The sequence below is a fragment of the Arachis hypogaea genome, chromosome 13, assembly GCF_003086295.3.
Source record: "Arachis hypogaea cultivar Tifrunner chromosome 13, arahy.Tifrunner.gnm2.J5K5, whole genome shotgun sequence".
Classification (NCBI taxonomy): domain Eukaryota; kingdom Viridiplantae; phylum Streptophyta; class Magnoliopsida; order Fabales; family Fabaceae; genus Arachis; species Arachis hypogaea.
In genome coordinates, this window is record NC_092048.1 from 16,366,143 (window position 1) to 16,392,909 (window position 26,767).

Consider the following 26,767-nt stretch of genomic DNA (forward strand, 5'->3'; position numbering starts at 1 on the left):
TAAAAAAAATATTGGTATTTTTGTTAAAAATGAGATTATTTAGTGTAATTTTATGTGGGTAGATTTTGTAGGCGAAGAGTCAATACGCAGGGTGCGTATTGGACACGTGTCATCATCTGGCAATACGCAAGATGCTGTTGGACACGTGTTATTATCCTGGCAATACGCAGGGTGCGTGTCAGACATGTGTCATCATCTTGGCAATATGCAGAGTGCGTGTTGAACACTTTTTGTTGTACTTCCACAATATTATAATGAATCTTGCTAGGGAATCAATGAAGTATTTGTACAATGGGTACAATTGGCTATTTATTTGGCTCAATATGAGTTGAAAAATAAACATCCAGGTAAAATACTACTAATTTTTCAAACACAAATACACCTATACTATCCAGAATAATCATCCAGAATAATCATCCAGGTACTAGGGATAATAAACATCCAGGTACTAGGGATAATAAACATCTGATATTCTACTGAATTGAACATCCCTAAACCTTCCATTATACACATTATACAGATACTCCATTGACTCCCTATGCTTCCTCTATTATAATACACTTCAAATATTAATATACAACTAAAACACCATATTCATCTCCATGTTAAAAATAATTTCTAAATATTTATACTACTTTTGTTTTATATTTTTTTTATAAATATAAAAATAATTTCAATTAGGAAGAAGTTCAGTGCATGCTGGCGCACTGATTGCGCGCGGTATGGCTTTCAGTTAGCACAAATTCCGAAACAAAAAGGAAGCCCATCTAAGGCTGAAAATAAAATATGTATATTTTAAGGCATTGATGAAATTGAGATTTTAATATACAGCAATAAAAATTGTCTAAAGAATACATATTCCAAATATAGAGGGTGATCATAACTTATAGGTTTCCTTTTATGGAAGAACATGTGCTTCAAAAAGAAATAAACTATCTATCTATTTTCTTTTAATATTCGTTGTCTAGAACTAACAACATTTTCAATCTTTTTTAAGTTCACCTTTTGGTAGATAACAAAATGATTTCAAATTTTAATATATACATTTCGGTCGTTGTTCATTAAAAATCAAATTGAGGACATGAAATTTAAGCAACTCAAACTATTATATACTTATATTTGGCTTTAGAATCGAAAATTCTTGGGAAATAAAATTGTTTAACTAAAAATTATTAAAATTTATTACTTTTTAATTTTATTTAATATATTTTATAATAAATAAATATTAATAAAATAAATTTAAATTGTTTGAGCTGATTTTTTTTATTTTTTTAATATTATCATAATAAAATATTAAGTTCATTAAAGATTCATAAAAAATAAATTTTATTTGACAAAAATATTCAAACATTAAATCTACATTATTCATTTTTTTAAAAGAGTAGTTAATTTGTCAATAAAATATAATTCTCTTTCCATTTTTGCTTAAAAATTTTGAGTTCAAATCTTACTCTTAATTAAAAAAAAAAGTGAATAATTAGTTTAACATATTAAATTTTCAATTTACTCTTTTTATCCTCTTCAAACTCATGAACCTGTAAATGTAACCCGACATCTTAGTCATATTAAAGCAAGGAAGCTTCTAGCATGAAGAAAGTATTTTAAGGTTCTTAATGGACTAGAATAAATTAAAAATATGTAAAAAATATAGGGATCATTTTGAAATATAATAAACAAATAATTAATCTTTATATGACTATCATACTCATATGATCATCACGTGTGTTTAAAGAGAATTCAAAACTTATATTCTTGAAGAGTTCATACCATTCTCTACGCATGTCAACATCACTAATAAGAGAAATAGTACAAAGTTAAATTACTTGCTCATTTCTAAAAACAATTTCATTAAAAGATCTAAAACATTTTTGTTAAAAATGTGTTAGTCATAAAAAGTAACAATAATAACAATAATAATAATAATTATAATAAAAAAATTTTATCTCCTTAAAATTAATGTTAAGAAAATTTTCTATTTTCTTAAAATGAATTTTATGTAAATTTTAGTCTTTTTATAATAAAATTTAAATATTAATTTTTAATACAATCAAATATCTTTAAATTTAAAAGATATTTTAGAATTTTTTAAAATTAATACAAAAAAATTATTTTTATTTGAATTTTAAAAAGGATACCTTAGTCATTTAAAATGAGTATTTTAGTCTTGCTAAAATCAAATTCGAATTTTTCATTTTTAATACGATCAAACAATGTGAATTTAATCTATAATGGTATTTTAATTTTGTTTAGATTAACTTTAAAATGTTATTTTGTTATTTTAAAAATTACTTATATGAATATTTTAATTATTTCAAATGTTAAATTTATAATTTCTAATACAATTAAGTAATTTTTATTCTAAAATGGTATTTTAGTTTTTTAAGGTTAATGCTAAAAAAGGTTGTTTTGGTATTTTAAAATTAACTATAAAATGTTTTAATCTTTTTAATATTAAATTAAAATTTATATTTGCTAATAAATCAAATAATATTATTTATTCATATAAAATGTGTAATAGTAATTTTAAAATTATTACATAAAGAATATTTTGGTATTTTAAATTTAATGCTAATTAACAAATATTTTAGTTTTTTAATATGAGTTCTATAGATATTTTAATATTTTAAAATAGAAATCAAATTTTAAGTTGTAATACAATTAAAAAACTTTAAAAATAAAAAGCTTTTTAATCTTTTAAAACTGATACCAAAATATTATTTCTTTATAATGTTAAAAAAATTCTTTTAACTATTTTTAAAAAATTAATAAAAAAGATATAATTAGTTTTCAATTATTTTATCAATTTGTTATTTAATCTAACAGACCCTTTCATAATTAGTACAACTTTAAAATAGAATTTTATAAATTTACACATTTTTTGTACGGCACAAATATAGGCCATTAAATTAGAATATTCTTTCCTGGTCATTTAAAAACCAGTTTCAAGTTTCCCCACCTTAGACAATTCCATTAAAGCATACTTTGCTGGCAAGCTTTTCTTTTCTTCCAAACTTTTCGAAGATCGATTGATTCTTCTTCAACATCATCGCCATTAGCAGCAGCAACAACTATACTAACAATAGATTCACAAGCATCGCCATAACCATTACGCGAGGGTTTAACAAAGATTCTTTTGAATGATTTGAACAACAACACAACTAAGAAGAGCAATGAAACCTATAAATTTTGACAATGTTTTGTGGGTTTAATCTTGTTAGATGGTCAATCTTGTGAAATTTAACTATTTTCTGGAGATTTATTTTTCGTTCATATCTTTTAAAATTTTTGTCAATGATATAATCTTTTAAATATTATTTTAATAATTTACTCAAAAAAAAAAAAGGAAAAGCATTAAGGATGCATAAATTCACATATAATGCATACTAAAAGAATATAATATATTAAAAAATATTTGATACCAAAAAAACGAAATACTAAGTGATAGAATTTTGTGAAAAAATTGAGAATTGTCATATATCAATTAGTCAACTTATAAGAGTAATAACTAAGAGAATAAAAAAAATTTATAAACATGATTAAATTATTTATTCAGGAGATACATAAAAAATTAGCCAAAAAATAAGTTAACGATTATGAAAAATCAAACGTCTTTTTATTTATAAGTTGTATTGAAGACTCTGTTAATCAAATTGAATTAAATAGACATAATTTTATTAGTATTTATTTTAAAATTTATTTTATGTTTATTTTATTTATTTTGTTTTGTATATTTTAGGTCCAATTATGATTTAGCCCTTTTTTAGTTTAATAAACTTATGAGTTAGGATAATATGAATTTTATTATTAATATCTTTGATTTTTTTATTAGAAATTTAATACTAATTATTATCATAATATTCATATTTATTATATCTTATTTACTAATATTCAACCATGTCGTTTATTGAATATTAATAGGCAATTTTGTATATACAATGTATAACTGTACACACTATTGTGTTAATTAATAGGGTATCTTAAGGTTAATTCTTTGTAAAGAAATACAATATAATTTCCAAAATAATAGCTTAGCATAACGTATTTCAATTAATTTTTTTAACACATAACCAGTAATATTATAATGAATTATTTTAAAATTTTTGAAAAAAATTAGTGCAATATAATTCGAATGAAGTAAATTCAAATTTTATATATAGAAATTTGTATATAAATTCCAATAATTCGAAGTAACCTCATTCGAATTATTAGCTGCCATAAACTATGCATAAATTGAATTACACTCATTCGATTTACTACCATGGATAATATGCATGCATAAATCGAATCAGTTCAATTCGATTTATATAAAAATGTAATTATAAGAGATACATGTAACTTTTTCAACTTTAAAAGATCTTCGTAATTTTTTTTCTTTAGCTGATTTAATTACGCTTTTTACCCTTTTTTTCCATTTCTTTCTTTGTCAGCCATTTAATTATTACCTTATGATCCTTATTCTTATTATTAGTATTTTTTTCTTTTTTAAAACGAAATTGATTTATATAAACCAAAAAACAAAAAAAAAAGAACTTTGACGTTTACACAGTAACACTTTAGTTAAAAAAAAAAAAAACAAAAAACAAAAATTTATAACATATTTTTTATTTTATTATCACATTTTTTTATTTATTACTTTTGTCCTTATTTTCATTTTGATATATTTTGATGTCTTCTTTTATTGTCCTAATTCTATTTTTACTTTAATTCTATTTTTATTAACCGAGTTCTTCTATTTTTTTATTTGATTTCTAAAGTACAACAAGCAAAGAATTTTTAAGAATAATAAAAGATAAGAGTGGTGAGTTCAATAGAAGATAAAAGCTAACTTTGAAAATAAACACAAATATCCATCATCGAGTAAAACACGTGAGAAAATGATTGTAAGGTCCTTTCTATAACATTTTTGCAGGTTCATTACTATGACATTCCACTCAAAAGATACTCTTGTTGATATAGAGATGATGCAAAAGGTCATTCAATACTTAATTAATCGCTTGAATGAATTGGAAGAATGGAGGCATGAGGTGACATAGACATTGTCCAAGAGTTAAACATGAAACTTTTCGGAATCGGCGTCAGAATCATGTACATTCTGATGATGACTCTGATGGGGTTACAATACATCGACACAAAAGTCAAGATAGTAATATCAATACTATTATGATGCAAATATCACTATTCAAATGGAGAAATGATCTTGAAGTTTATTTGGAGTAGGAACATAAGGTGAAAATAATTTTTACTTGTCATAATTACTCAGAGACAAAGAAGGTTCGCTTGGCAGCAGTTGCGTTTTCTGATTATGCCTTGCTTTGGTAGGATAAACTAGTAAGGATAAGACGGCAGAATGATGATCATCATATAGAGACTTGGGATCATATGAACCTCCTCATGAATAAGAGGATTGTGTCTTTGTATTACTACTACAGAAAAGTGCATCAGAAGTTAAATCGGTTGACTCAAGGCTCCAAGTCCGTTGAAGACTACCATAAGAAAATGGGGATGCTTATGATCACTGCCAATATAGAAGAGAATACCAAAGTTATTATGGCACAATTTATAGGTGGTTTGAATAAAGCTATTGTTATTGTGATGGAGTTATATCATTATGTGAAGATGGAGAATTTAGTCAGTATGACAATGAAGGTAGAGAGGCAACAACAATGAAAAGCACCAAAAAGAATGTCTCATGCTAATCCAAAGTGTGTTTACACAAAGTCTCATAGTAATGACACAACCAAGACTAAGTGTGCTGAATCCAAGAATAAGTTGTTTGATGCTATAAAAAAAAGGTAATTCTAACTCTTTCTCTTCTGCTATTTCTAGGCACAGAGATATTAAATGCTTCAAGTGTCATGGAATGGGTCATTATGATAGTAATTTCCTGAACAGGAGGATGATGATTATTAGAGGAGATGACATTTTGTCTGATTCTGATTAAGGTGATGACTCTGATCATAATAGTATGTCATATTTGGAGGATTATTCTGATAGTGATGTTGAGTATGCAGTCCATGGTAAATCTCTTGTTGTTAGGTATGCTTTGAATTTGCAAATGAAAGAAGATAGTCTAGAGTAACACCAAAACCTTTTTCACACTAGATGCTTGAGGGGTGGAAAGGTGCGTAGTTTGATTATTGATGAAGGGAGTTCGAATAATGTGGTTAGTACATTTATGGTGGAGAAATTAGGCTTGACATATGTTTGACATCCTAAACTATATATTTTGCAGTAGTTGAATGACAGTGGTAAGATAAAGACTGACAAGCAAGTAACAATTGTATTCTTTGTTGAAAAGTATATTAATAAAATTATGTGATATGGTACCAATGCAAGCTTATCATTTATTATTAGGGAGACCTTGACAATTTCACCGTCGAGTTTTTCGTGATAGTTACATGAATCGGTTCTCTTTTACTTTTAATGGTTGTAAGATCACTCGTGCTCCATTATTACCTAAAGAGGTTTACCTTGACTAATTGAATTTTCAATAGAATACCAAGAAAAAAATCATATGCGAGGTACAAGAAAAATATGAGAGAAAAGAGACCACGAGAAAAAAGAATATAGCCAAAGGTCCAAAGATGACTGAAAAGAAAGAAAAGAGTGCATGTCATGAGAATAACGCAAATATGGAAAAAAAATGAGAGTTGAGAGAAAATTGTGTTTCTTTGCAAAAGAGAGAAATTTAAAGAGTGCTTTAGTCGGAAAAAGAGCTATGATTATGATTCGATTTAGAGATACTTTATTATCTGACACTGAACTTAATCCAAATTGCCAAATTTTTGTCTCTTTGTTGCAAAATTTTACAGATATCTTTTCTACTGATGTGCCAAGTGATTTGCCTCCACTATGAGGTATTGAGCACCAAATTGATTTTATTTTTGGAGCTAGCATTCCTAATAGACTAGTCTATAGGAATAATCTTAAAGAGACAAAGGAGCTTCAAAAGCAAGTGGTGGAATTACTGATCAAAGGCCACAGTAGAAAGAGTATGAGCGCATATGATGTACCTGTTTTGTTGGTTCCAAAGAAGGATGGTATTTGGAGAATGTGTATGGATTGTCGTGCAATTAATAAGATTAAAGTAAAATATAGTTTTTCTAAGTTAGATGACATGCTTGATGAATTACATGGTGCATGTATATTCACTGAAATTGATTTGAAAAGTGGGTATCATCAAATTAGAATAAAACTAGAGGGTGGATGGAAGACTGCATTTAAAACAAAATATGAGTTATATAAGTGGTTAATAATGCTTTTTGGTTAATTAATACACTTAGTACCTTTATGTATCTAATGAACTATGTTTTGTGAGATTTTTTAGGTAAATTGATTATTTATTTTTATGATATTTTTATTTATAGCACTAGTTTGGATAACTAATTGTCACATATTTCAGTTGTTTGGAAGTGTTTTGAAAAGAAAAATTATATGTCAATCTTAAAAAGTGCACATTTTGTATTGATAGAGTTGTGTTTCTTAGTTTTGTTGTGAGTGTAAATAAAATTGAGGTTGATGAGAAAAATGTGAAGGCTATTCGAGAATGGTCAATGCCTAAGATAGAATGTTTCTGAGGTAAGAAATCTTGATGGTTTAGTTGGGTTTTACAAGATATTTGTGAAAAATTTTTCTACTATTAACTGTGCCTCTCACAGAGGTTATAAAAAAAGATGTTGGATTTCAATGGAAAAAAAATAAGAAATTGTATTTTATGCTCTAAAAGATTGTTTGTGTTCTGTCCATATTTTTATTTTACCTAACTTTGATAAAGTCTTTGAGATCGAATGTGATGTTTCTAGGATTAGTAGGTGCTATTTTGATCTAGAAAAGTGAACGATTTCCTATTTCAGTGAAAAATTGAATTTAGCTCAATGCAAATATTCAACTTTGACAAAGATTTGTATGACTTGGTTCGAGCATTGGAGGTTTGGCAACATTACCTATTACTTAAGGAGTTCGTGATTCACTACAAGGTAAATTTGATAAAAGACATGCTAAATGGGTTAAATTCATTGAGACATTTTCATGTGTAATTGCCTTTAAACAAGGTCAAAAAATATAGTAATTGATGTTTTATTTAGGAGGTATGCTTTGATTACTGCACTTACTTTTAAGTTGTTAGAATTTGAGTTTTTGAAAGAAATGTATGCCACTAATTATGACTTTTCTGTTATTTAGTCCGCTTGTGAACATAGTGCATTTAACAAATTTTATAAATATGAAGATTTTTTATTTTGTAATAATAGAATTTGTATGCCTACTTGTTCTATTAGGTATTTACTTGTTCTTGAGTCACATAATGAGAATTTGATAGTTCATTTTAGTATGCATAAGACCTTGAATGTATTGTCTGAATATTTTTACTGATCACACATGTGTAGGGATATCGAAAAATTTTGTACTAAATACATTGCTTGTAAATAAGCAAAATCTAAGTCACTACAACATGGTTTGTATACTCTCTTATCTGTTTTTATACATTTGTGGATTGATATTTTTATGAATTTTGTTTTTAGTTTGCCTAGAACTAGAAAAGGTAAAGATAATATTTTTGTTGTGGTAGACATGTTTAGTGTAACACCCTATCAAACTAAGCTTTACGCTTAAGCCGTAAAACAGAGGTGGTGTGGTATTACGACCTCTAAAATAGAATGAGTACATATAATAGCAGAAGAATTATAATATGCTAGGAGCCTTGAAGAATAGGGGAAATAAAAATCGCGAAATAAAAGCGCAACGCTCAAGGAACGAGTTAACTTGCGTGCTAAGAAAACCATAACTATCAAACATAAGATAACAGAAGTAGGAATAGAGTGCCAGATACAAAATAACAAGCTCCTGACTCAGCCTGCGAAGTCAAGACTGGCCGGAGAATATTTACACATATATACATACATATCCAAAACCCAAAAGTACATATACACAATCCTGCCTCTCCATAAACCTCTAAGAGGATCAAAAAGAATAAGTCATGCGGAGAGAAAGCTAAGTACATATATGTACATCATAGCATAACAAAATATCCCAGTAACCACTCCGCTTCAAGAGTCCAGACGCCTAACGAGATGCCTCTCGACCTGCATCTGAAAAACAACAACATAGTATGGAATGAGAACCGGAGGTTCTCAGTATGGTAAAGGTGCCACACACATAATATATAAGGTCCTGGGAATGCCAGAGGCAATCCTAGAACGCCGACACTCAGATTATAGAGCTTAAAGTATTAAACAGAAGCCATAAAAGGTGGTTTACTAAGGATATTTAGACCTAACTTAACTTAACCTTAAATCTAAATCCCATTTTTGCCATTCTTCCATACCTCCAACTCCATCATTCATTTCACAGATAGATAGACAGATAAAGGCAAACACAAGAAGGTTACAACTACTACAGGTAACAAATACACATTTAGCATGGCAAATACAGATAGGCACACCCAATTAGAGCACAAGCAAGTAATTCAAGTAATATGCATATGATGCATGCCTATCCTATGGCTGATGAGGCTCATCTGTCGGTTATCCAGCCAACCCGACAAGTCTGAATTGTACTTAGACTGTCCCCCGACGTGCATCCCCAAGAGTCTATGCATAGTTTTTTCTCAAATAATCAATAATACTCAATGGGGGTAACATTCTCGGGAATTTATATAGTGCCCGGTCACACACTTACGTCGTAGGGTCAACAGAGTATCGAGTTTTCAACCTGGTACACGTGGTGGCAAGCCACGGCACTTAATCCAGGGAATCTCGTATCTCAGATTATTCAAATTCATAAGCCATATAAATAATTCAATTATAATTCATCAACATCAACATCATTCTCAATCGCATGTCATTCATCATCATACATCAATCATATACAATCCTTATCCTTCATTATCACACTTCCCATTCCGTCCATCAATAGTTCCAATTCAAAACATAATTCATTCTTTTCTAAATGAATCAAACTTAAAACATGCTCATTTTCTTAATAACTCTAAATCAAACCATATAACCTTTGAATCTAAATCTTTTTAAATAATCATATAAACAAAATCTCTAATATCTAATTTTTATAAAATTTCGGCAGCATCTCCTCTAAAACTCGGACTTTGCCACCCTGTTCGGGTCCAAACCTGCATTCTTTTCAATTCAACATTTCCTTCCTCATTATCATAACAATATCCACAAAAAATCTACCTCAGATCAACAATTAAACTCATACAATATTCAAATCCAACAACCAAAATTCAACTAAGAGTCATAGTTCACAAATCCTAGGCTTTTAACACAAAATACCTCAAATCAATAATTCATCGAATCATTAATTAATCAACAAGCACCAGACCAACCATGTTCATCAACAATAACATTCAACATCCAAAATTAATAACTAATTATCCAATAAACTTCAACCAATTATATTCATCGACAAATTACTAAATATTAAATATACACCTGCATTCCAACTTATCCTATGGTCATCTAGCCTAAGTTTTCACAGAACATTATATATTAAATGCAAGAAACCTAAACCATACCTTAGCCGATTCCCAAGTATTACTCCAAGACAATTTTTCTAAAAGAACATAGCCCTCAAAGCCTCAACTAATCCGCTTCCTTCAAGTTCCAGTATTCACAATTTCAAGCTCCAATTATTTATTCACAACCTAATACACATTCATAACACATATACATCCAATTTAATACTCAAAGCTCAAATTCAATGAAAATAAAATAGAATTATCGTATCCTCACCTTACCCAAGCTTCACATAAGCAAGAGTGAACGTTTCTCTCAAGCTAATTGGATCCTAAAACATCAAAAATCAAAGAAATTCAACAAACTCGAAAATTGGGGAAAATGAAAGGCTGAAGTGAAATAGCAAGTTACCTATGAAATTGTTCCGGTAGAAATGTAGAGCTCAACGCGGTGAACGCGTGGTCGCATACGGTGCGGCGATTGGAGCTCGGACGGAGAAGTTACGGCAAATTGATTTTACCGTCAACGTATGGTTTCTCTCCTTTCCTCCCCTGGAAAGCTTCCTACGTCGTTATGAAAGTGGGGAGAAGGAAGAGCCCGTGGCCCTCTTTTTAGTTGCTGGTCCGGTTGGGCCCATGGGCCCGGTTTGGGCCTGGTTCAACCGGTTCGGCCCGTTCGGTCCAATCTTGGACCGATTTCTTCGAAATTGGTGTCAAAATTCTCGTTTCGATGAGCTCTATCCTAATTTAATATAATATTCACATTTCTAATCCTTCTTTTTAAAAACTAATTTATTAACTAATTATCTACTAATTTAACCGGGGTTTACATCCTACCCACCTAATAAAGAATTTTGCCCTCAAAATTCAAATCTAGTTACCTGAAAAGAGATGTGGGTAGTTCTTTCGCATATCTGATTCGAGTTCCCAAGTATGTTCCTCGATACCAGCTCGACTCCAAGCTACTTTTACCAATGATACTTCTTTTCCGCATAATCGTTTAATATTATTATCATCAATTCTCACTGGAATTACTGGAAGTGTTAGATCTTCTCTTACTTGAATTGGTTCTGGTTCTAGAACATGACTTGCATCAGGGGTATACTTTCGAAGCTATGATACATGAAATACATCGTGCAAATTCGAAAGGTACGGCGGTAAGGCAATTCTATAAGCCACTGGTCCAATTCTCTTCAGAATCTCAAACGGTCCAATATAACGGGGATTCAGTTTCTTGGTCTTAATAGCTCTTCCCACGCCAGTGGTTGGTGTAACTTTCAGAAAGACATGTTCTCCTTCTTCGAATTCCAAAGGCTTTCGCCTCTGATCAGCATAGCTCTTCTGGCGGCTTTGGGCTATAAGCATTCGACTACGAATCTTCTTTATCTGCTCAGTCGTTTCAGCTATCATTTCAGGCCTTAATAAACTCCTTTCTCCAGTTTCATACCAACACAACGGAGACTGACATTTCCTGCCATACAGAGCCTCATATGGAGCCATTTCGATGCTCGCATGATAGCTATTATTATAAGCAAATTCTATTAATGGCATATACCGATCCCAGCTCGCTGGCTGGTCTAAAACACAAGCCCTTAGCATATCCTCCAAGGTCTGAATAGTTCTCTCTGACTGACCATCTGTCTGAGGGTTATACGCAGTACTCAAGCTTAACTGAGTCCCAAATGCACGCTGAAAAGCTCCCCAGAATCTTGATGTAAAACGAGGATCCCTATCAGATATAATGGTAGAAGGCACGCCATGCAACCTGAAAATCTCTTTAATATACATTCGAGCTAATTCTTCCATTGTACAACTTATTCGGATAGGAAGAAAGTGAGCTGATTTTGTCAGTCGATCCACAACCACCCAAATAGCGTCACAACCAGATCGGGTTCTAGGCAAACCTATCACAAAATCCATTGCGATACTCTCCCATTTCCATTGTCGAATCTCCAAAGGCTGAAGGGTCCCTGATGGTCTCTGATGCTCAATCTTAACCTTCTGACACGTTAAACATTTAGATACATACAATGCCATATCATTCTTCATGCCTGGCCACCAGAACATCGCTTTCAGATCCTGATACATTTTAGTGCTCCCTGGGTGGATTGAAAACCCGCTCTTATGAGCTTCCTTTAAGATTCTCTGTCGCATGTCTCCAATATCTGGCACAATAATCCGGTTCTTGAACCTCCATAAACCATCCTGACCTTCTGACACTCTCCACTGTTTCTCCTGTTCGACTGCTGGTAATACCTTACGTAACGCTTCACTGTCTCGATGAGCCCTCAGAAGTTCTGATTTAAAATCACTTGAAATTTGCAACTGACTCAAACACAGGATTCCAGATTCTTCTCTAACTCCCAAATTCAAACCTTGGAATGCCTTCAGTAACTCTTCCTCCCGTAGCATCATCCAAGATGCATATAAAGACTTCCGACTCAAAGCGTCCACCACAACGTTCGCTTTTCCTGGATGATAATTCAATTCAAAATCATAATCTTTCAGAAGCTCCATCCTTCTCCTCTGACGCATATTCGACTCTTTCTGCTCAAAAAGATACTTCAAACTCTTATGGTCTGAGAAAACATGAAACTTAACGCCATAGAGGTAGTGCCTCCAAATCTTTAAAGCAAACACAACAGCAGCAAGTTCTAAATCATGTATCGGGTAGTTCATCTCATGCGGCCTTAACTGCCGTGAGGCGTATGCTACAACATTCTGGTGCTGCATTAGAACACACCCTAACCCTTTCAGAGATGCATCACAATACACTTCAAACAGTTCACTTGGTTCAGGTAATACCAATACAGGTGCAGTAGTCAACTTGTGCTTCAATGCCTGGAAATTCTCTTCACATTCCGGAGTCCAGATAAAAGGCGTGTCCTTCCTAGTCAACTTAGTTAAAGGTAAGGCGAGCTGTGAAAATCCTTTAATGAATCTGCGATAATACCCCGCCAAACCTAAGAAACTCCTGATCTCTGCCACTGAAGCTGGTCGCTCCCAATTCATCACTGCTTCCACCTTAGCAGGATCCACATCTATCCCCTGCTTACTCACCACGTGGCCGAGAAACTTCACTTCACTCTTGCAGAACTCACATTTAGATAGCTTAGCATATAACTTCCTATCTCTCAGAATTTGCAGCACAGTTCGCAAATGATCAGCATGTTCCTCTTTAGACTTAAAATAAACAAGAATGTCATGAATGAAGACAATAACAAACTTGTCCAGATACGGTCGGAAAATCCTGTTCATATAATCCATAAATACTGCCGGGGCATTAGTTAACCCAAAAGACATCACTGTATACTCATAATGACCATAACGTGTCCTAAAAGCAGTTTTCGGAATATCCTCGTCTCTAACCCTTATCTGATGATACCCGGATCGCAGGTCGATCTTAGAAAACACACCGGCACCCTGTAACTGATCCATTAGATCATCGATTCTAGGCAACGGATATTTATTCTTCATAGTGATCTTATTCAACTGCCGATAGTCGACACACAACCGCATACTCCCATCCTTCTTCTTTACTAGTAACACCGGCGCTCCCCACGGAGAAACACTTGGTCGGATAAAATGCTTACCCAACAGATCTTCCAGCTGAGCTTTCAGTTCAGCCATTTCGAAAGGTGACATCCTATAAGGAGTAATTGAAATCGGACCGGCTCTAGGCACCAACTCAATTTCGAATTCAACTTCCCGATTAGGTGGAAATTCATTAATATCATCCGAAAACACATCTGAAAATTCACATACAACGGGAATCTGCTCTAAACTCTGATTATCACCTGATACTCCCGCAGTTAATAACATAATACCCTGACATTCGGTTCCAGAACAGTTTACTATCATAGAATTCAAATAGTAACTATTCACCACAACTGGTGCTTCTGACCCTTCTGGCATAAACTGTACTGACTTCTCAGAACAATCAAGCAAAACATGATTCTTGGATAACCAATCCAATCCCAAAATGAGATCAAGACCAGTCATAGGCAAACAAATCAAATCATGCACAAATTCACGCTGTTGTACTCGAAAGGGAACTTGTGGACATCCTATCCTAGTCACCATAGCTTCATGAGTAGCGTTATATACTTTCAAATCATAACCTAAAACCACCATTCTCAATCCTAATTCATGGGCCTTTTCAAATGCAATAAATGAATGAGACGCTCCCGAATCAAATAAAGCATTTAAGATTTTACAAGCCATTTCACAATTACCTCTAATCAGTGTCTCAGATCCCTCAGCACCAATGAAGTGGTGTATACTCTCCCCGGCTGTTGCACTCTACCAGTCTCATACTTTTTCTTCTCTGGGCAATTGGTGGCCATATGTCCGGGCTGTCCACAAGAATAGCATACTCCAAGTCCGAATCTGCACGGAACTCCAGGGTGATACCTTCCGCACTTCTGACAATTCAGATCGTGCTGTGGCTACTTCCCAAACCTTTTTCCTTGACTAGCATTGGTATTCGGCCTTCTGTAATTACCTTGACCCTGAGTCTGCTGCGGAACAAAGCCTCCACGCTTGAAATTTCTACCTCTCGGAGCAAAGTTCCTCCCTGAAGGCCTCTGAAAAGGCACCCTCAAACTCCCTTTCTCTGCTGCCGCCTTCCTCACACAGTCCTTAGCCACCCTACTCTTATTCACCAATTCAGAAAATACCCTGATCTCCATCGGGGCAACAAAGCTCAGAATATCACTCCGAAGACCTCCTTCATACTTAATACATTTCCATTCAGCAAAATCTTCAGGAGCACCTTGACAGATACGAGAAAAGCGACATAACTCCTCAAACTTACTAGTATACTCAGCAACAGTCATCTGTCCCTGTTTTAACTGCATTAATTCAAGTTCCTTGGCATTTCTAGCTGAATTAGGAAAATATTTCTTATAGAACTCTGTCCGAAAAACCTCCCAAGGAATCGCAGCACCATCAGGCTGCAGGATACGTCGTGTTCCCTGCCACCAATTGAGCTTCACCTTGCAACTGATAAGTTCCAAATTCAACCCATTGCTCTTCAGGAACCTGTTGTGCCTGTAACGCCCTTTCCATAGCCTGAATCCAATTATCTGCATCAGTGGGATTTGAGGTTCCCCTAAAAGTCGGAGGGCGAACTTTCAGAAATGTGGCAAGTGTCATAGGACCATCCTCATCATTATTATTTCCATGATTACCCTGATTTATCTGATTACCCAGTGCCTCGGCTGTTGCCTGCATAGCTGCAGCCATATTTCCCAGGGCAGCCATAAAATCTACTGGATCAGTCCCTATGGGGGCAGGAGTAACGGTGCCTGTCCTACCTCTACTTCGCCCGCGATCGCGTCCGCGAGTTGACATCTGGTCCCTATACACACCAAACAAGTGATATTAAGTTGATCAGTCTCAATATAGCAGGTCTAATGCTTTAAGTTCCAAATGCATGCTCACAAACGTTTATGCCATATATATCAGTCAGATATCCTAATAGCACATAAACACATATACAGAGAATGCACAGAAGTACAATCAGTTCGTCTTTCAGGCTCTATAGGAACGAACTGCTCTGATACCAAAATGTAACACCCTATCACACTAAGCTTTACGCTTAAGCCGTAAAACAGAGGTGGTGTGGTATTACGACCTCTAAAATAGAATGACTACATATAATAGCAGAAGAATTATAATATGCTAGGAGCCTTGAAGAATAGGGGAAATAAAAATCGCGAAATAAAAGCGCAACGCTCAAGGAACGAGTTAACTTGCGTGCTAAGAAAACCATAACTATCAAACATAAGATAACAGAAGTAGGAATAGAGTGCCAGATACAAAATAACAAGCTTCTGACTCAGCCTGCGAAGTCAAGACTGGCCGGAGAATATTTACACATATATACATACATATCCAAAACCCAAAAGTACATATACACAATCCTGCCTCTCCATAAACCTCTAAGAGGATAAAAAAGAATAAGTCATGCGGAGAGAAAGCTAAGTACATATATGTACATCATAGCATAACAAAATATCCCAGTAACCACTCCGCTTCAAGAGTCCAGACGCCTAACGAGATGCCTCTCGACCTGCATCTGAAAAATAACAACATAGTATGGAATGAGAACCGGAGGTTCTCAGTATGGTAAAGGTACCACACACATAATATATAAGGTCCTGGGAATGCCAGAGGCAATCCTAGAACGCCGACACTTAGATTATAGAGCTTAAAGTATTAAACAGAAGCCATAAAAGGTGGTTTACTAAGGATATTTAGACCTAACTTAACTTAACCTTAAATCTAAATCCCATTTTTGCCATTCCTCCATACCTCCAACTCCATCATGCATTTCACAGACAGATAGACAGATAAAGGCAAACACAAGAAGGTTACAACTACTGCAGGTAACAAATACACATTTAGCATGGCAAATACAGATAGGCACACCCAATTAGAGCACAAGCAAGTAATTCAAGTAATATGCATATGATGCATGCCTGTCCTATGGCTGATGAGGCTCATCTGTCGGTTATCCAGCCAACCCGACAAGTCTGAATTGTACTTAGACTGTCCCCCGACGTGCATCCCCAAGAGTCTATGCATAGTTTTTTCTCAAATAATCAATAATACTCAATGGGGGTAACATTTCCGGGAATTTATATAGTGCCCGGTCACACACTTACGTCGTAGGGTCAACAGAGTATCGAGTTTTCAACCTGGTACACGTGGTGGCAAGCCACGACACTTAATCCAGGGAATCTCGTATCTCAGATTATTCAAATTCATAAGCCATATAAATAATTCAATTATAATTCATCAACATCAACATCATTCTCAATCGCATATCATTCATCATCATACATCAATCATATACAATCCTTATCCTTCATTATCACACTTCCCATTCCGTCCATCAATAGTTCCAATTCAAAACATAATTCATTCTTTTCTAAATGAATCAAACTTAAAACATGCTCATTTTCTTAATAACTCTAAATCAAACCATATAACCTTTGAATCTAAATATTTTTAAATAATCATATAAACAAAATCTCTAATCTCTAATTTTTATAAAATTTCGGCAGCATCTCCTCTAAAACTCGGACTTTGCCACCCTGTTCGGGTCCAAACCTGCATTCTTTTCAATTCAACATTTCCTTCCTCATTATCATAACAATCTCCACAAAAAATCTACCTCAGATCAACAATTAAACTCATAAAATATTCAAATCCAACAACCAAAATTCAACTAAGAGTCATAGTTCACAAATCCTAGGCTTTTAACACAAAATACCTCAAATCAATAATTCATCGAATCATTAATTAATCAACAAGCACCAGACCAACCATGTTCATCAACAATAACATTCAACATCCAAAATTAATAACTAATTATCCAATAAACTTCAACCAATTATATTCATCGACAAATTACTAAATATTAAATATACACCTGCATTCCAACTTATCCTATGGTCATCTAGCATAAGTTTTCACAGAACATTATATATTAAATGCAAGAAACCTAAACCATACCTTAGCCGATTCCCAAGTATTATTCCAAGACAATTTTCCTAAAAGAACATAGCCCTCAAAACCTCAACTAATCCGCTTCCTCCAAGTTCCAGTATTCACAATTTCAAGCTCCAATTATTTATTCACAACCTAATACACATTCATAACACATATACATCCAATTTAATACTCAAAGTTCAAATTCAATGAAAATAAAATAGAATTATCGTATCCTCACCTTACCCAAGCTTCACATAAGCAAGAGTGAACGTTTCTCTCAAGCTAATTGGATCCTAAAACATCAAAAATCAAAGAAATTCAACAAACTCGAAAATTGGGGAAAATGAAAGGCTGAAGTGAAATAGCAAGTTACCTATGAAATTGTTCCGGTAGAAATGTAGAGCTCAACGCGGTGAACACGTGGCCGCAAACGGTGCGGCGATTGGAGCTCGGACGGAGAAGTTACGGCAAATTGATTTTACCGTCAACGTATGGTTTCTCTCCTTTCCTCCCCTGGAAAGCTTCCTGCGTCGTTATGAAAGTGGGGAGAAGGAAGAGCCCGTGGCTCTCTTTTTAATTGCTGGTCCGATTGGGCCCATGGGCTCGGTTTGGGCCCGGTTCAACCAGTTCGGCCCGTTCGGTCCAATCTTGGACCGATTTCTTCGAAATTCGTGTCAAAATTCTCGTTTCAATGAGCTCTATCCTAATTTAATATAATATTCACATTTCTAATCCTCCTTATTAAAAACTAATTTATTAACTAATTATCTACTAATTTAACCGGGGTTTACATTTAGTAAAATGGCTCATTTCATTGCATGCCAAAAAACTGATGATGCAACAAATATTGCTGATTTGTTCTTTAAAGAGGTTGTGGGCTTGCATGGTGTTCCCCAAACTATTGTTTCTGATCGTGATGTAAAATTTTTGAATCCTTTTTAAAAAGTGTTATGGAGTAAGTTGGAAACAAAATTATTATATTCTACTACTTGTCATCCTCAAACTAATTATCAAACTGAAGTAGTAAATAGAATATTAGAAACCTTATTATGTGTTGTTGTTGATAAGAATCTAAAAATTTGAAAAGATTGTTTATCTTTTATTGAGTGTGCTTATAATAGACCAATTCATTCTTTTATAGATTTTTTCTTTTGAGTTTGTGTATGATTTTAATCCTTTAACTGTATTGGACTTATTACTTTTGCCTTTGAGTGATCTTGTTAACTTGGATGCAAAAGATAAAGTTAAAAAAGTTAAAACAATGCACTTAAAAGTACGTGAGTTGATTGAAAAAAAATAGGTTGACAGCTCAAAGGGTGAATAAAGGTCAAAGACAACTTATCTTTGAATCTAATAACTGAGTACGAGTTCATTTGAAAAAAGAGAGATTTGCTACTAAAAAAAATCCAAGTTAGACCCCAAGGAGTGATAGTCCATTTCAAGTGTTCGAAAGGATCAATGACAATGCTTACAAGATTGACCTTCCAGGTTAGTATAATGTGTTAGTTACTTTTAATGTGTCTGACCTATCTCTTTCTTATTTAGACGCAGATTCGAAAATAAATCATTTTCAGGAGGAAGAGAATGATACAAGCTCTGTGGGACAAACTGAGAATGGTCATATGCCAATTGGTCTAATTACAAGAGCAATAAATAAGTGATAAAAGAAGATTTTGCAAATATGGCTAAATTATTTGTTTAGAAGATGTATCGATAATTGGCCAAGACAATGGTTAACGATTATAAAAAATCAAACATCTTACTATTTACAAGTTGTATTGAAGACTCTCATTAATCAAGTTGAATCAAATAAGCATCATTTTATTAGTATTTATTTTAAGACTTATTTTATATTTATTTTGTTTATTTTGTTTTGTTTGTTTCAAGCATAGTTATCAAACCCAGACGGTTCGACCGAAAATCCGGTCACCCAGTCACCTGGCCAGGCCGAGCTGCTCGTTGAACCAGACATGCAATGAACCCGGTAGAAACCGATTCAACCTGACGGGATTTGATGAAACCGGTGACCCGGCCGGGTGATTTGACTCGGTCCGGGTGGTGCAAATTTTTTTTTAAACCCTGAACAGCGTCGTTCTAATCATCCCCCTCCCTTTCGTTGAAACTGTGAAATGAAACCCTAAATCCCCTCTTCCCCCCATTGGCTCTAAATCAAATTCCTAATGGCATCTCTGAGTGTTTGAGACTATGAGTTCATCAATCGGCAGTCCCTCACCGCCGAATCCTCACCAGTCACCGTCGATACCCTCCCCCCAGCCAACCTCGTCTCTCCGTCGGCAGTCCCTCACCCTCACCCTCACGGCCTCACCGTCGTCACTCTGTCGTCACCCAGTCTCGGCCTCACCTCGTCGTCTCGGCCTCACCTCGTCGTCACTCTCAGTATCGGCCTCACCTCTCCGTCACTCTCAGAAAGCTCAGAAAGCTTAGAAAGCTCTCATCTTCTGCGGCCTCACCTCTCCGTCACTCTCAATCTCTGCTCCCTCTGGTCATTTGGGTGGAAGTGGTGGTCGTGAGAAAGCTCAGAAAGCATTCATCTTCTGCCTCAGTGCCTCTGCTCCCTCAGGTTAGTTGCTGACTTACTGTTGTATTTGATTTTTAGAGTTGTTGAACCTAAACATATTTTAGTTGCTATTGACATATTATTATAGAATCTGGTGGATAAATTTGATTTTGTAGAGTAGTTGTTGAAGCTGGTTGAATTTTAGTGAAAATTGTTCTTGAATTGTTGTATTGTTGCTAGTTGCTGGTTGGTATATTAGTTAAAAACTGTTGTATTGTTACCGGTTAAAATCTGTTGAATTATTGCTGGTTGCTGTATTTTTCATGTTTGTTGCAGGTTACTGCTGTTGCTGGTTGCCGTGTTGATAATTTGGTATATAGTTTTTTAGTTGCTGGTTGCTGGTTGCTGCAATTGTATATTTGTATTTTACTGTGGTTTTTTTAGAGCTGTTGTTGTTTATTGCTGATTTGTTTAGAGTTGCTGTTAGTTGAATCAGTGAACTTTGGTGAAATGGTAGTGGTTGTTGTGTTGCTTAAAATGTGATTTAAGCAAATCTTTTGTTGCTGAAAATATTTTTGATTTTTTTGCTAGAATTTTAAAAATAGACCAAGATCAATTATTCTTGATATTGATTTGTCAAAAATACATAAATGTAGATCAATTAAATTTGGAAGATGACCAAGATATTGATGGACCAAGTAACAATGCTATGAAAGATATGGATGCAAATCAAAATGAGAAAAATGTTGATCAAGCTCCTAATTTGTCTTATGAAGATGTTGATGCCGACTTTGAGCTCACCTCTTGGACTTGATTTAATGATTGTGTTATCTTTAACTTGCTCTTGTTGATTTAAATTGAGAACATATTTGCTACTATAGACTAATTTATTAACTCTTCTTTTAGATTATTAGTTATGTTTAAGATTGATATTTGATTATTAATGTTTGTAAGACTCACATTTTAAGTTTTAAGACATTATTTCAATTTTATTTATATAATTTTATATTTTTTAGTTATGACCGGATTAACCAAGTGAATCAGTGATCCACCGGTTGAATCAATAACCCAATGACCCGGTCATATGACCGGATATGGTTTCAAGCTCAATTATAATTTGGCCTATTTTTATTTTAATGAATTTATGAGTTAGAATTTTAAATTTAAAAAATATAAAAATTTCTAAAATTATGTAGTTATTTTTTTTTTAATTTTTTATGAATAAAAATTTTTTAAATTTTTTTTTAAAAATTTGAGTATAAACAGAAGAAGTAAAATACTTTTTTTAACTGATATTAAAAAATCAAATTAAAATAAAAGAATTTCTTTCTTTAATTTTTATTTTATCCTAAGTTCTGTTTTGTATCACCAAGCTTCTTCTCATGTTTCTTTCATCGTCCTCAATAATTTTCGTCTATGCAAAAATATTCTACAAATTCCTTTCAATTTGCTAGGTCCAACAAATGAACCCAAATAACTTTTCATATTCTACGGTTACTCTCTTTTTTATCTGTTATTATTATTTACTTTTTTATTTTATTATATATTTGAATGGTTGGTAATACCTGGATAACCGCAAAAAACTTTTCGTCGTCTACCGTTCACATTTATTAATTTAACATTAATAATATACAATATGCCAATTTTTATTTCTGAATCAGATTTTCAAAAGAAACATTTAGAACTTGGGAATCATAATTTCTCTTCAACAATCGAGTTATATATCAGATTATTAAAAGTCTAACCTGCTTTATTAAAAAAATTTTCAAGTCAAATTTAAGGGCTATAATCCATCCGTCATAATTCGATTATAAATATCGATTTATATATTTATAACCAATCATCATAACATTAAGATTTATGTTATATACAATAATTATAAGTGTAGTTGATACAATACGAACATAAACACCTGATTCAAAAAGAGACAAGTATGTGTAAATTTTTAATTATATGATTATTCTTCATTTAAATATAGAGAAATTCTCCACATATATACAAGCATTTTTCTATACAAGTCATATAAGTTATTTATTTTTTTTTTTTCTCCATGTCTCCTCTTTTTCTTCTCATTCTTCTTCTTTTTCCGTGCCTCTTCTTCTTCTTCTTCTTCTTCTTCTTCTTCTTCTTCTTCTTCTTCTTCTTCTTCTTCTTCTTCTTCTTCTTCGTCGTATTTCTCCTCGTTCTTCTTTTGATTTTGCAACATTATGTATTTTTTTTCTTTGTTTGATTTTTTTCTCCCAAAAAGAATGATGAGAATATGAAATAAGAAAATGAAGAAGAAGCAACAGAAGATGAGGAGGAGAAAGAGGAAGAGTTCTGAATTATGCATAAGGTATACTTTAACGAATTTTGGGTGTATTTCTGTAATCGGTTAGGTGTATTTCTGTAATCGTTTGGGTGTATTTCTGAAGTTCCATTATCTTCAAAACGATTTCAAAGCTTGATTTCAGAAACCATGAAAATCGAAAAAATATGAAACAAGAATACCAGTGATAAACATAGATAAAACAACGAATGAAAGGGGAAAGAAAGAACGCACGAATGAGATCAAATTTGGCAAGAAACTCGTTTTCATGGAGGAAGAAGAAGAGTAGGAGAAGAAGAAGGAGAAGAAGGAAGAGGAGGAAGAGAAGGAGGAACGCGAAGCACGCCATGAAAATTGTATATGGGTCAGCGTGCTTTTTGTTAAGTTTCTCCCAACTTGTATGACTTATAAACCAAATGACTTATATGTGTAACACTTCTCTTAAATATATACTGACTTAAATATCAAAATATCTTTAATAAATATCCTATTTATTATGTTCTTTAGAATATTCGAATTATATTTGAAGATTGGGCAACAAGAAAACTTGATGTACGACATCGGTCATACTTCAAAAGTCTATCTGTACGAAAACAAAAAAATTGAAACCTAAAACTTTAAAAAGAATACATCCAAAACTAAAAAAATTACACATATACATTCTATTTTTTTTAATTTACCTTTAATCTACTACTTATTGATTTAAATAAATTTTTTATTTATTTTTATAAATAAATACTTTAATAAAACAGAAAGAGTAAATAAAGAGTATGCAAAGATAATAAAATTGTGAAGAATAAGGAAAAAAAAAAAGAAAAGATGAAAAAATTTTATTGATTGTTGATTGATTGAAATTATAAACTATGAAAGTAAAATTAAATATATATATATAGAGCATTGGCCTATGAAAGATAAAAGCAAATAAAGATAAGATAAGGACAAATAAAGATAAGATAATAATAAAGACTAAAATTATAACTAAATTTGTGTATTCTGTTGGCCTGAATTTGTGGGCCGTGAGACTTCTTTATTGTTGTCATGGGTTAAGGTGGAAGAGTGGTTTAATACACCCCCGCAAGCTGGAGGATGAAAGATGTCAATAATACCAAGCTTATTCAAATTAAGATGGAAGGATTGACATCCTCAGAAAGATCCCCATGTAAGAAAGAATTATTGACATCCAACTGATGTATGGGCCAATGCTTCATAGAGGCCAATGCCAAAACTAATCTGATGGTGGCAGGCTTGACAATAGGGGAGAAAGTTTCTAAGAAATCAACACCTTCAGTCTGAGTGAATCCTTTAGCCACAAGGTGTGTTTTATATCGATCAATTGAACCATTAGGCTTGCGTTTGATGCGATAGACTCATTTATAGCCAACCGGCTTAACGCCTGCAGGGTAATCAACAAGATGCTAAGTTTTGTTTAGCTCATGAGTATCCAGCTCATCTTTCATAACACTACACCAATTAGAGTGTTGATTGGCGTCCTTAAAAGACTTTGGCTCAACGTCAAAATGTAGAGATAAAAGAAACTTTTTTATGTGAAGATGAAAGAGAAGAAAAATACATGACTGAAGATAAAGGATACTTGCACTTTGAGGGAGATTGATTTGTAGAGATGAGAGAGAAATTGCACAAGTAAGAGAGATATGCTCGAGGTCGGTGCGGCCGGTCGGAATGACGAGGATGGGGTTGCTCAGGTGGTGAAGAAGGAGACGGGGGATGAGGAGGTGATGGTGGACTGGTGTCTAGTGCGGAAGGAGAGATGGGTGTGTGTTGAAAATGATTCGTGGTCATGGGTTCAACTTGGTTAGGAAACGATAGTAAGGAAGAAGGAGAGGTTGTTGGAGAAAATAAAGAATTAAATGGAGTTGGGTCAATGGGTATAGGTGAGGGTTCAACTGGAAGACTAACTGAATCTTATTTTTGAGAAGGTGTGTTTGGCAATGTTGGGTTGAGTGTATGAAATTGGACATTTTTTATGACTAAAGGCAAGATCATTTCATAAAAAAATCACATTTCTGAAAATCTCAATTATTTTATTTTCTAAAATATAAACAATATATTATTTAAAACCATGTTGAAAGCCAATAAACACCGTCTTTTTGACTCTTAGATCAAATTTTGATCTGTTTACCATTAGGATAGAAACAAAACATAAGCATCTAAAAATTTTAAGGTCATGATAATTTGGTGGATGATTGAATAAAATCTCAAATAGTGTTTTAAAATTAATTGCGGATGATGAAACTCTGTTAAGTAAATAAACAACATGTTTAACAGCATAAGACCAAAAAGATTATGGTAAATTAGATTGAAACATAAGAGCACGAGCTATATTCAAAATATGTTGATGCTTGCGTTCTACCCTTCCATTTTGTTGAGGAGTTTCAACACAACTACGTTGATGAATAATGCCCTTTGAAGCATAAAAATCATGTAAAATAAATTCTGGTCCATTATCGGAACGAATAGTTTTGACTTTAGAGTTGAATTGTGTTTCAACTAAAGTAATAAAATTTTTTACGTAATTTTACAATTCTCCTTTTGATTTTAATAAAATAACCCATGTAAAGCGGCTAAAATCATCAATAATAGTAAAAAAATATTTATGATTATGAATAAAATTTTGTCGAAACGGACCCCAAATATCAAAATGTAATAAATCAAAACTTGAATTGGTTTTGTTAAAACTTTGAGAAAATGAAAGTTTCTTTTATTTAGAAAGATGACAAATATCACAAGTCTCGTCATGATGCATAGAGATAAAAGAAAAATATTTATATAAATGATTAAGTGTTTGTCCAGAAAGGTGTCCTAAACGAAAATTTCATATATTTGAAGGTGTAATGGGTGGAGATTGGATGGAATTTATGGAGTGTGTAATGGATGAATTTTTGCCAAAATTGGATTCAAAGACATATAATCCCTCTCTCATTCTGTCCAAATCAATCGTTCGCAAATTGTTGCTCGTGCAAGAAGAAGATGAAAAAGTGAGTTCACATATGAGTGTTGAAGTAATTTTTGAGATGGAGATAATATTAAAGTTGAAATGAGGTAAGTAAAGAACATCATGAAGAATCAAGGATGGTGAAAATTGAACAATGCCTTTATAAGAAATAGTAGTTTGAGAACCATTTGGTAAATGAACAATAATAGGAGAAATTTGTGTGCAAGAAATAAACCAAGACAAATTTGATGCAATGTGATCTGTGGCACCAGAATCAATGAACTAAGTATTCAAGAATGAATCTCGATTTGAAAGATTGTTAACAATAGAAAAAATATTGAAAGAACAAAGATAATAAGTAGTTGGACTTGACAAAAGCTCAAGTTGGTTTGAAGGACGAGTTTTTTCATTGGAAAGAAGTGCCATGAAAGAAAAGTAATGGGCTGACGAGAGGTCCAAAAGAGGCTTCTCATGAAATTACTCGTGTGTCCTTTTTTCTTGACCTAGGACAGAGTAGGAAGGTTGATTCTTCATAGTGGGAGGGGAGGTTGAAGGGGTTTTAGGATCTGAATTGGTTGGTTTATCCATGAATGTCAGCAGAGCTCAAGAGGAGCTCTGATATCATAATAAAATGGAAAGAGTACATAAAGAGTATGTAAAGATAATAAAATTGTGAAAGAATAAGGAAAGGAAAGAAAAGATAAAGAAATTTTATTGATTATTGATTGATTGAAATTATAAAGTATGAAAATAAAACTATATATATATATAGAACATTGACCTATGAAAGATAAAAACAAATAAAAATAAGATAAGGATAAATAAAGATAAGATAAAGATAAAATAATAATAAAAACTAAAATTATAATTGAATTTGTGTATTCTGTTGGGCTGAATTTGTGAATTGTGAGACTTCTTTATTATTGTCATGAGTTAAGGTGAAAGAATGGTTTAATATACTTTCTTTTTGTTTTGATTTGTGTAAAAAAAAATTCTTTTGGTTTTAGTCCAGTAAAA

At 33.0% G+C, this 26,767-nt stretch overlaps 1 long non-coding RNA gene across 1 annotated transcript; it reads right to left on the minus strand.

The window, feature by feature from the left end:
- Positions 1–16,316: 16,316 nt before the first annotated feature.
- Positions 16,317–18,289, minus strand: LOC140177866 (uncharacterized). The gene is made up of 3 exons (XR_011869402.1): positions 18,210–18,289; positions 17,993–18,121; positions 16,317–16,550 (listed from the first exon to the last, which is right to left on the minus strand). It is a non-coding gene; the product is annotated as an uncharacterized lncRNA (long non-coding RNA).
- Positions 18,290–26,767: the final 8,478 nt, after the last annotated feature.